We start from the raw sequence: 8,753 nt of genomic DNA, 5'->3' as shown, positions 1-8,753 counted from the left end.
AACTCATTCAGGGAAGACACATTTATGGGATCTGGGCATGCCTCTCAGCACTGTCCCACACAGAAGGGAATACTGGCTGAGAGAACTGCAGGTACTGCATACGTCAGACAGAAACACAGGCTCGTGCATCTCAGGTAGCCAGGGGATAGGGAAGCAAGAATTCTACCAACAGCAATACTGGAAATAGAGACTTCAGAGCAGGCAGCTGCCTTGAGAATCCCAAACTGAAGTCCCAAATCTGTCATTTGTCCTTCTACTGGGAATCACTGTAGTTTGTCCTGGTAAAGCAAAGGGCATTAATTGTGAAGCAAGATGCTATTCAGCAGATTGAGGGCCTGGATTTCCCTGATAGCATTTACTTGTTTTCCCAGAGTCTAGCTGAGACTGATAAACTCCTTACACAAATCACCTGATCACACTTATCAGTGTGTTTGACAAACTGCAATGTGGATATTGATGTTCTTCATGCTTGGGTTGTGATCTCAGTTCTTAGTAGCACATTTGGACTAGGTTTTATCAGAGATTGTATGGGAGACCCAAAGACAGTCAGGTTGTTGCAGTGTATGATTCTCATCCAGGGTGCCACAGCATCCTATAAACACCTACACTTGATTTCCATAGTAAACCCAGATATTTCAAATATGAATATATAATATCAGAAACATTCTGACTTGGTCTTTGTGCATTCTTTGTAACAGAAATATTGCTCTATTATTTTTCCATAGTCAAAAAAAAGTGAATACTAAGAACTAGCATTTTCTGAGGAGTGCCTTGAATCTAAAAAGGTTGGGAACCACTGAAGTAAGTGGTGCTGTTGATTGTGTAGATAACATTATTTCTCCTGATTCAGTTCTGAGCCCACTTTATGCATCTAGAAAGTGCTTTGCTGCTGGAATTGCTAGGTTTAAGATAAAGGAGCCCTAAAGTGTCAACCTTTTGTGGCCTTAAGTCCCAAATCACTTGCACACTTTTCAAAGGAGTTAGAGTAGTCCTGATGCCTTGTCCTAATTTAAGAGTGGATGCCTATATTCTACCTTCCAAAATCCTCCCCACAGGTTTAATTGGACACAGTTGTGAAGACAGCGGAAGGTTTATCCTTAGCTGGTGTAAATTGACATAGCTCCACTGAATTGAATGGAGCTGTGACCATTACACCAAATGAGGATCCCCCGCCTTGTGTTTTCATGTCCAATCTTAAACCAGGGAATATCATGTTCTATCCCAAAGGTGACTACCCTACAGGAGTACACGTACACTTTGGGAGTCTCTAAGATGGTAGAATCTATATAAGTAAAGATGTCTAGGAAACAATCCAGATTGGCCCCTCAGGTTCCTTCAATTTAGGCAGTACAACAGCTAAAAATAAGATGCCTGGCCCCAAGTGAATCATTAAAGGAGAGCAGATCTCCCTATGTAATCAATGGGTCCAATTAGGTGCTTTTGAGAGATGATTCAAAAATTCTAGAGGCTGAGCAGGGAGATGTCTAAAGGAAGCTAACAGACAACACTGAGCACAGATGTGCATGTGAATGAATCCTGCCCCTCTCTGGAGCTTAGCAGGTGACTCAGGACTATGCATTAAATACTCTACCCACTCAGGATCCAGGCCTTTGGACTCCTTCTCTGAGGTTAGGGTCCTAATTGAGAGGAGCTGCTTCTTTTTTTTTTTTTTAAGATACCTGCCTTTTGTATCATAGCTTTGTGCTTACAGCACTTGGCCAAGACATGAGAGAACTGAGTTTTATGGGTCATATACAGCTAGAGGATTCAAACCCCTTTCTGATCCCTGGCTCTTAGGATTATTTTTCTTTTTTCAGTAGTGACTAATATAATATACATGACCTGGGGGCAGGAATCAAAACCTTAGACCCATTTCAGCCAAGTAACCTAATTCATGGGCCACAGAGACAGGCTGTCTTGAGCTTGTTCTATTTCTTGCTTTCATAGCTGAACAGTGGCTCAGCTTCAATATGAGGGGAGGAAGGAGGATGCTTCAGCCAGAGTATTCTATAACTTGGTGGCTAGGCCATTCTCCTGTGAGATGAGAGATGCGGATTTGAACACTCTTGGGCTGACCAGGGTCTAGAATGCAGTTCTCCCATGTCCTGGGCAAGTGCTCTAACAATTATGCTATTATACAAAAGGTTGGCAGCAGTTGGTGCCACCTCTGTTTTGAGTGAAAGTGACTGTGGCTGCTGCACTTTGTAATAAACTCAATACGATTAGGGTACATTAGGCATGTGACAAGCATACCTAACAGAACAGGCTCCTCCATGGACTTAGGTAGGCTTAGATACCTCTCTACCTTGTATCTGGATCATAATGGAGCGTAGGAAGGAGTTAGGTTCCTAGCTGCTTGTGCATGGAAACCTAGGTTTAGATACCTCAGGATCTTTATAGTCCAAAGTGCAGATGCCTAATGAGCTTCGTGGCTGATGAAACAGGATTGATATGGATTGTTTTTGTTTTGTTTTAGGCACCTAAATTCTACCGAAGTCCTGTTTAGGCACCTACTTTAGTGATCTAAATCTGGCCTTTAGCCTAGCAACAAAAGTTCAGTTAAATTCACTCACATTGGCACTGTCTAGGGAGATGCATAATATTGTGGTTAAGTACAGTACAGGTATCTATAATAACAATAACATTCTACATTTCAATAGCATCCAAAGTTCTTTGGAAACAAGTCATCCAGAATCAGTGAAGGAATATCATCTCAGGAATAAAGAATAACAGTCATGTGAAACCAGAAGCAGGGAGTGTTTGCCCCACAGAATATCTTGCAGAGGCAGAAAAGGGGACTTAGTCCAAGTCTGCTTTATATAACTGATTTAGAAATGTGTTCATTTGGTCTGCTTCTAGTGATGAGGCATATCATATTTCAGATATGATTTCACTGTTTCCCAGATTGAAAGGCTTGTTTCTCTAGGGAGCTGCAGTTTCTGCAAGGGAAGCGTAAGCAAGAGGCCCAGGGAAACAGCAAAAAGGAAGGAGTATTTTATCTTTAGTAACTGGTCATTTCCATTTTGGAGACAGAGAAAGAACCATCTGCTTGGTGCTGAATATTCAACATATGATCAGTGAATTGGTTATGAATATGAGCATGTGTTATCATTATTTATAATGTATAGGATATTCTAGGTGTGCCTGGGTCCTTTATAAGCATGGAAAGACAAGCCCTCTTACCTCTTCAGATGTACTATATACATTAGATCAAGAATGCAGCATGAGATAGCAACAGAACACAGCAGGAAAAGAGGGGAGGTGCAGGGAGAAGTCAACAATAAACCTAAAGGGACGGCTCCAGGGAGGTGATTGTTCTTGGTGACAGCAGATTGCTTGGGTTGAGCAGTTTCACACCTTCTTTGTTGACTATGTAGGTTTTTAACCTGCCCCAGTGCTTAATATTTACATTTGTTATTTTAGATTCCCTGCTCACTAAAGGTCTGCAGAAGACCCAAAAGAAAAGAAAACCAACTACTTGCCTTCACCCCAATATTTTTTCTATGGATTGTAGGACTGCTGTCTTCCCAGGTTCCTTTAACACCCTAGAGCAGGAGTGGGCAATTATTTGGGCTAGAGGACCACTTAGTGAGTTTTGGTGAACTGCTGCAGGCCAGGTCAATAGCTGGAAGAAGCAACTGCTTCTGCGGCTTTTGGGAAGCAGCATCTGACCACTATGCTGCCCCAGCCCTGCTACATGCCTGGGGGCTGGTGGGACTAGCCATATACACCATGGCCTGGGCTGGCTGCCTCCCACCCCTGGGCTGGGTGGGGCCAAGGGACCTGCCATGGGCTGGATAAAATCCCTAGATGGGCTGAATCCAGCCCATGGGCTGTATTTTGCCCATTCCTGCCTGAGAGCTTAAACTTATTGGGGTTGAAACAAAAATACTCACAGAAAGCAAAACAGTCAAGGTGGGTACTTTTTCTGATCCAAAGTCTGATATAGGCTGAATTCCCAAGGAATCCAATGAAAGCTGAATCAGGCACTAAATGAGCCAGCTGTAAGTGTGTAGAGTCTGATCCTGCATGAAGATAATGGTAAATTGAGGCCATTCAGCAAATTGCAGAGGATGCTACATAGATGCTCAGAGCACTGTAAGATCACACCTGAGTTGTCTGCCTTGATGTTGTCCTCTTGTTTTTCTTCCCCCACCCCAACTCCTTTAGCTGCTAGAGAGCTTTCTATTACAGATTATCCTGCCCAGGTTCTCATCCATTCATTGGTGACTGGACCCAGACATGAGCACCTTTCCTTTCATGTGGGGCACCTTTTCCACTTGCTTCCATGTGTGATTTTTCCTTCTAATATTTTCTTTTAAAGCATTAATGTATTGGCTTGCTGAAATCTATTTGATCATAGCAAGCTGGTGTTTTCCAACATCAGCAGCAGGCGGCCAATGAGTCAAATGTTAATTTCTGCAACAGCTTTCATGACACGTAAGAGCATACAATAAATTCTTACTTAGTATATTAATTTTAAACAGACTTGATATTTCATTGCAATACCTAACTAGGTACCTATGTGGCCTTTATTAATATATTATCCCCAACCTCTCATTGCTTAAAAAATGACACTGTCCTTTTTATTTCCTTCTTTGCCTGAAAGAAAAAGATTTAGGACATTTCTTTAAAATGAATGACTGGGGAGAAGGACAATATTGAGGACTGTGAGAACAGCATGGGAAATGGAGGGAGACAAGCAAGGACTTCTTTGTGGCTGCGAATGTGACAAGATCAGTGGTTGTTCTTATCTCTTGTGGCAAGGGTTCCCCATTTTGTAAAGGGTCTGTCTCCCACAGTCACCAAATTCCCCCTATCAGTCAACAGTAATGTCAATGAAATGTAACTGTCATGGAAGTCGTTTGGTTATAGAGGGGGAGACAGTCTGTGATCACTAGGGCTGATTTTATCTGTGGCTTTGAAAATCAGGACAGCTGCTGTTTTTAAGGGTGCCTTGGTCTGTGTATTAGGTACAATGTCACATCTAAATCCTGTTAGTTGTAACATGGTAGCTAACACATTTTCAAGGACAACCATTTTTTTTTGCCCAGATACTGATAACGTTTCTCCTTCTTGACACATTTGAGTTTAGCTTCTCTGATGAGAAATGACAATATCCTAATCTGTTATGTAAACTGGTAGCTAGACATACATTTAAAAGGAGGGTTTTCCCTGAAAGATTTAGACCATGTCACAAATCTTTTTCCACTTACAAGTTGTTGACTCTTTCTCTGTCATTCTAAACCTTTTTCTCAATCTGCTTAAGTGTTATAAATCCATGTGTTAAAGCACCTCAGGACACTGTCAGTGGAGACGGTTAGTATGAGCATGTGTGAAAGAACATGGGTTTTTCTTTCCCCCCACCCCACACACCTCATTTTCCCTTCCTCCTATTCATTCACATGGATTAATGACCTAAAAACGTCTATCTGGCATACAAAGATACAGCAGCCCAAGAATGTGTCTTTAGATAGCAAACTTTTCATTTGGATGCCTTAGAACTGGCCAAGCTGATTTTCAATGTGCGAAATAAAATGTGTTCCCACGTAGATACTTATATGCCAAATTTTACAGGCAGCATATTTTTACACTTGAGTTATAAACCTTGTGAAACATGCGGTTCTAATAAGAAAACAACAAATAAATGGACCAGTCAGAAGCTTGGCTCACACAGAAAGGGAAATGTGGCTGTAATTCAGTATGTTTCAACATTAGAGCTAAAGATGGAGGAAGAGGAAGATGTTGGCAAACGTTGGATGAATTAGGACAGAACATGAGGTGTGGGTCTTCTCAAAGCCATAGATTCAAATCCAGCAAGTTTGACAGTATGTGAAAGTCCCTACCATCTGTCAACAGCTCAATGGCCATCCAAATCACTAAAGCCCCCAGCACAATTGGCACAGCATTATTGTCAATCTAGGTCAAGATTTTAAACAAACAGAGCCTAAAGCTATGTTCCTTAGTTCATACATAGATACCTGCCTGGTCTGCAATAGTGCTGAGCACTTAGGATCTCCCAAATATGAAAAGAAGCTTAAAATCCACCTCCTATTTTAGGGTATTTTTAGGTTCTGCTGATCTCAGTGGGCTAACCAGGACTGAATGGGGCACAGGAACCTAACCCCCCAGTGCTCCTGAGTGCACACCATGGCAGGCTGGAGGCCTCCTTGTGGAGAGCAGCATGGGCAAAAGCAGGCTGGCCAGCATCCATGCCATGCCTGTTCTGTTGCTAAACAGAACTTTGGGCCATGTCTGTCTCAGCGGATTAGTATTCATTGTTATGTGCCCAAACGCAACAGAAATCCCCTCCAGATACTTTGCATGTCCAGATTTTGAAAGTTAACTGGAAACCCCCCCACTGGAACTGCATATTGTTTATCCTTAACAATAATTTGAGAGAAGCATCACTGAATTTACCACAGAAAGAATTAATTTCACCCAAGCTATTGAGTCAAATAACAGGTATCAGATTTCTCATTTCTGTGAAACATTGCCAACTGGCTGTCTCCTGAATGCAGACCTAATGGGGCTGTCTCAGCCACACACATTCCATGTGGGAAGAGTGTAAAATAACGCACTGCTTGGGATGTGACTCAAAGAGAGTTCTCTGAAGAACTCTTTTGGGTGTGAGGCCAGATGTCATGGAATTGCCCGGAGCTGCTGTTTTTATTGCTGATAGGGAACCAGGAGAGTGTCTCAAGGAACAAACTATAGAAATTGTCAGCTCTCTTGCTCACTATGGTCAAGTATATCCCAGTTTAGTGGTAGGATTATCTCTAATGTGGACGCTTGTTCTATCTAATGGCTATTTAGATTGCCTAGATTCCCAGTCTTCTTCCCAATAGGACAAGTATCCACTTTAGAGAAGTTGCCATCACAGTTATCAGTTATTAACTTTCTTAATGGCTGTCTCAGGACAGAATTTAAAGGTTTGGTAGACCATGTAGACCCAAATCTATGCAAGGCAGAGGTGAGATTCTGGTCCTCTGCCAATGGTGTGCTATATGGGACAAGCTCACAGTGCTACTATTGAGGAAGTGCACAATGAGTAACAAGGTCTGTCTCTGCTATTGTTCTTTCTAAGCACAAAACTCTAAGTGCTTCACCAAGGAAGGAAGTGGCATTATCCCAATTTTACTGGTGTGGAAACTGGTACAGAGCAGTGAAGTGACTTGCCCATGTGACCTAACAGGTAAATGACAGAGCTAAGAAAAGAGCTCATGAATTATAGCCCAGTGCCTTGTCCAGTAGGATACTCTGTCTCTGCAGCATGGAAAACAGAAGGTTCCCATCTCTCTGACTGGTGATCCATGTAGCACCTTCATGAGCATGACATTTATTTTAAGGGAGGGAAAATATTAATGCCATTTGCTTTAATATATACCATCAGTTTCTCAAGCTTTTCCTAAGTCTTTCCCATTCCCACCAACTTCATCCACAACATAACTCCTCCAGGAACAATGGAGTTATATGTGGATAACTCCCTCCTCCCCCGCCCAAACTTCCATTACACAAACACTCTAACATTGACAGAACAAAAACCATGCTTGGCAGATATTAAAATTGGAAGCTGGTATTTTGTCAGTGGCAAAACAGTAAGCATCAAAATCTGGAACACCACTTTAATAAGAACACCAGGAACAAATGGGTTCACCAATGTTTTACTCCAATGGGAAAAAAGCATTTCACTTTGTGTTATGCATGGCATTAATAAGCGATAGCTTGTGATGCTACTTGCATAAGAAGGATTAATGCCTTTCATATTATTCATTCCCTTCAGTGTGAGATCTTTTGATTACATGAACAGTTTTCATGTGATTTGTTGTCATTTTTATTTTGATGTAAGCTGTTAAAATACAGGAAGAATACTGTCTGATGATTTAAAACAGAATTCAGGCCAGTTGACCAGTATTGCTTATTGTATGGCTCTGTCTAGCTTAAATCAAGAAACTATTGAAGGATTTGATTTTTTTTTTTTTTTTTTTTTTTTTTGCACTTTAGTAATCTTGACAAGCAGCGCAAAAGCTGAGCAAGTGCTGCCCACTTTGCCCCCAGTGCTGCTGACATGCCTCTCAGTCACATCTCATTTCAGCTCCATTGCCTAGAGGCTTCCTCTTGCTTTTATTATCATAAATATTTTTCTTCAAAATGCTGAATCATGACAGTAAGCAGAGAGAAAAAATTATTTTGATTTAAAAAAAAAAAATCTCTTGAACTGTGTCACTGTCACTAACTCCAAACTAGTGTGTGTGAGTGTGTCTCTGAGTGTGAGATGCATCCTGTCCCTCTCCTTGTGTCTCTCACCTGGAAACTGAAACGGGGGAGCAGACCACAGCCTTGCCCTGCACCTCACTTCCGTGAGCCTGGGAGACCTCCCTTGGAAAAAACACAGGCTGAGAATGAGGCCCATCATGTTTAGGGCAGTGAGTGAGACAGGTGAAAAGAGCAGCCTAGGCCTGCTGTGACCCGGGCCAGTTCAGAATTTGAACCTTGGTCTTCAGAAGGAGAAGCCACCCCCTGTGTGTGTGTGTGTGTGTGTGTGTGTGTGTGTGTGTGTGTATGTGTACGGACAGCGGGGTGCGAGGCGTGTGAGAGGCAGGGGAGATGAGTGTGAGGGAGGCCCGAAGCGCGCCGCCCCTGCCCCTGTCCCTGCCCCTCTGCCCCGCCGTGCCCCTTTCCCGGGCTGCAGAGCCGCTGGGGGGACGCGCTGCCCCGGAGGAGGCTACAAGGCAGCGCGCCCCGTCGCCCCT

This window comes from Crocodylus porosus, unplaced genomic scaffold (genome assembly GCF_001723895.1).
Source record: "Crocodylus porosus isolate Cpor-Errol unplaced genomic scaffold, CroPor_comp1, whole genome shotgun sequence".
Lineage (NCBI taxonomy): Eukaryota > Metazoa > Chordata > Crocodylia > Crocodylidae > Crocodylus > Crocodylus porosus.
This window is presented reverse-complemented; position numbering follows the sequence as displayed.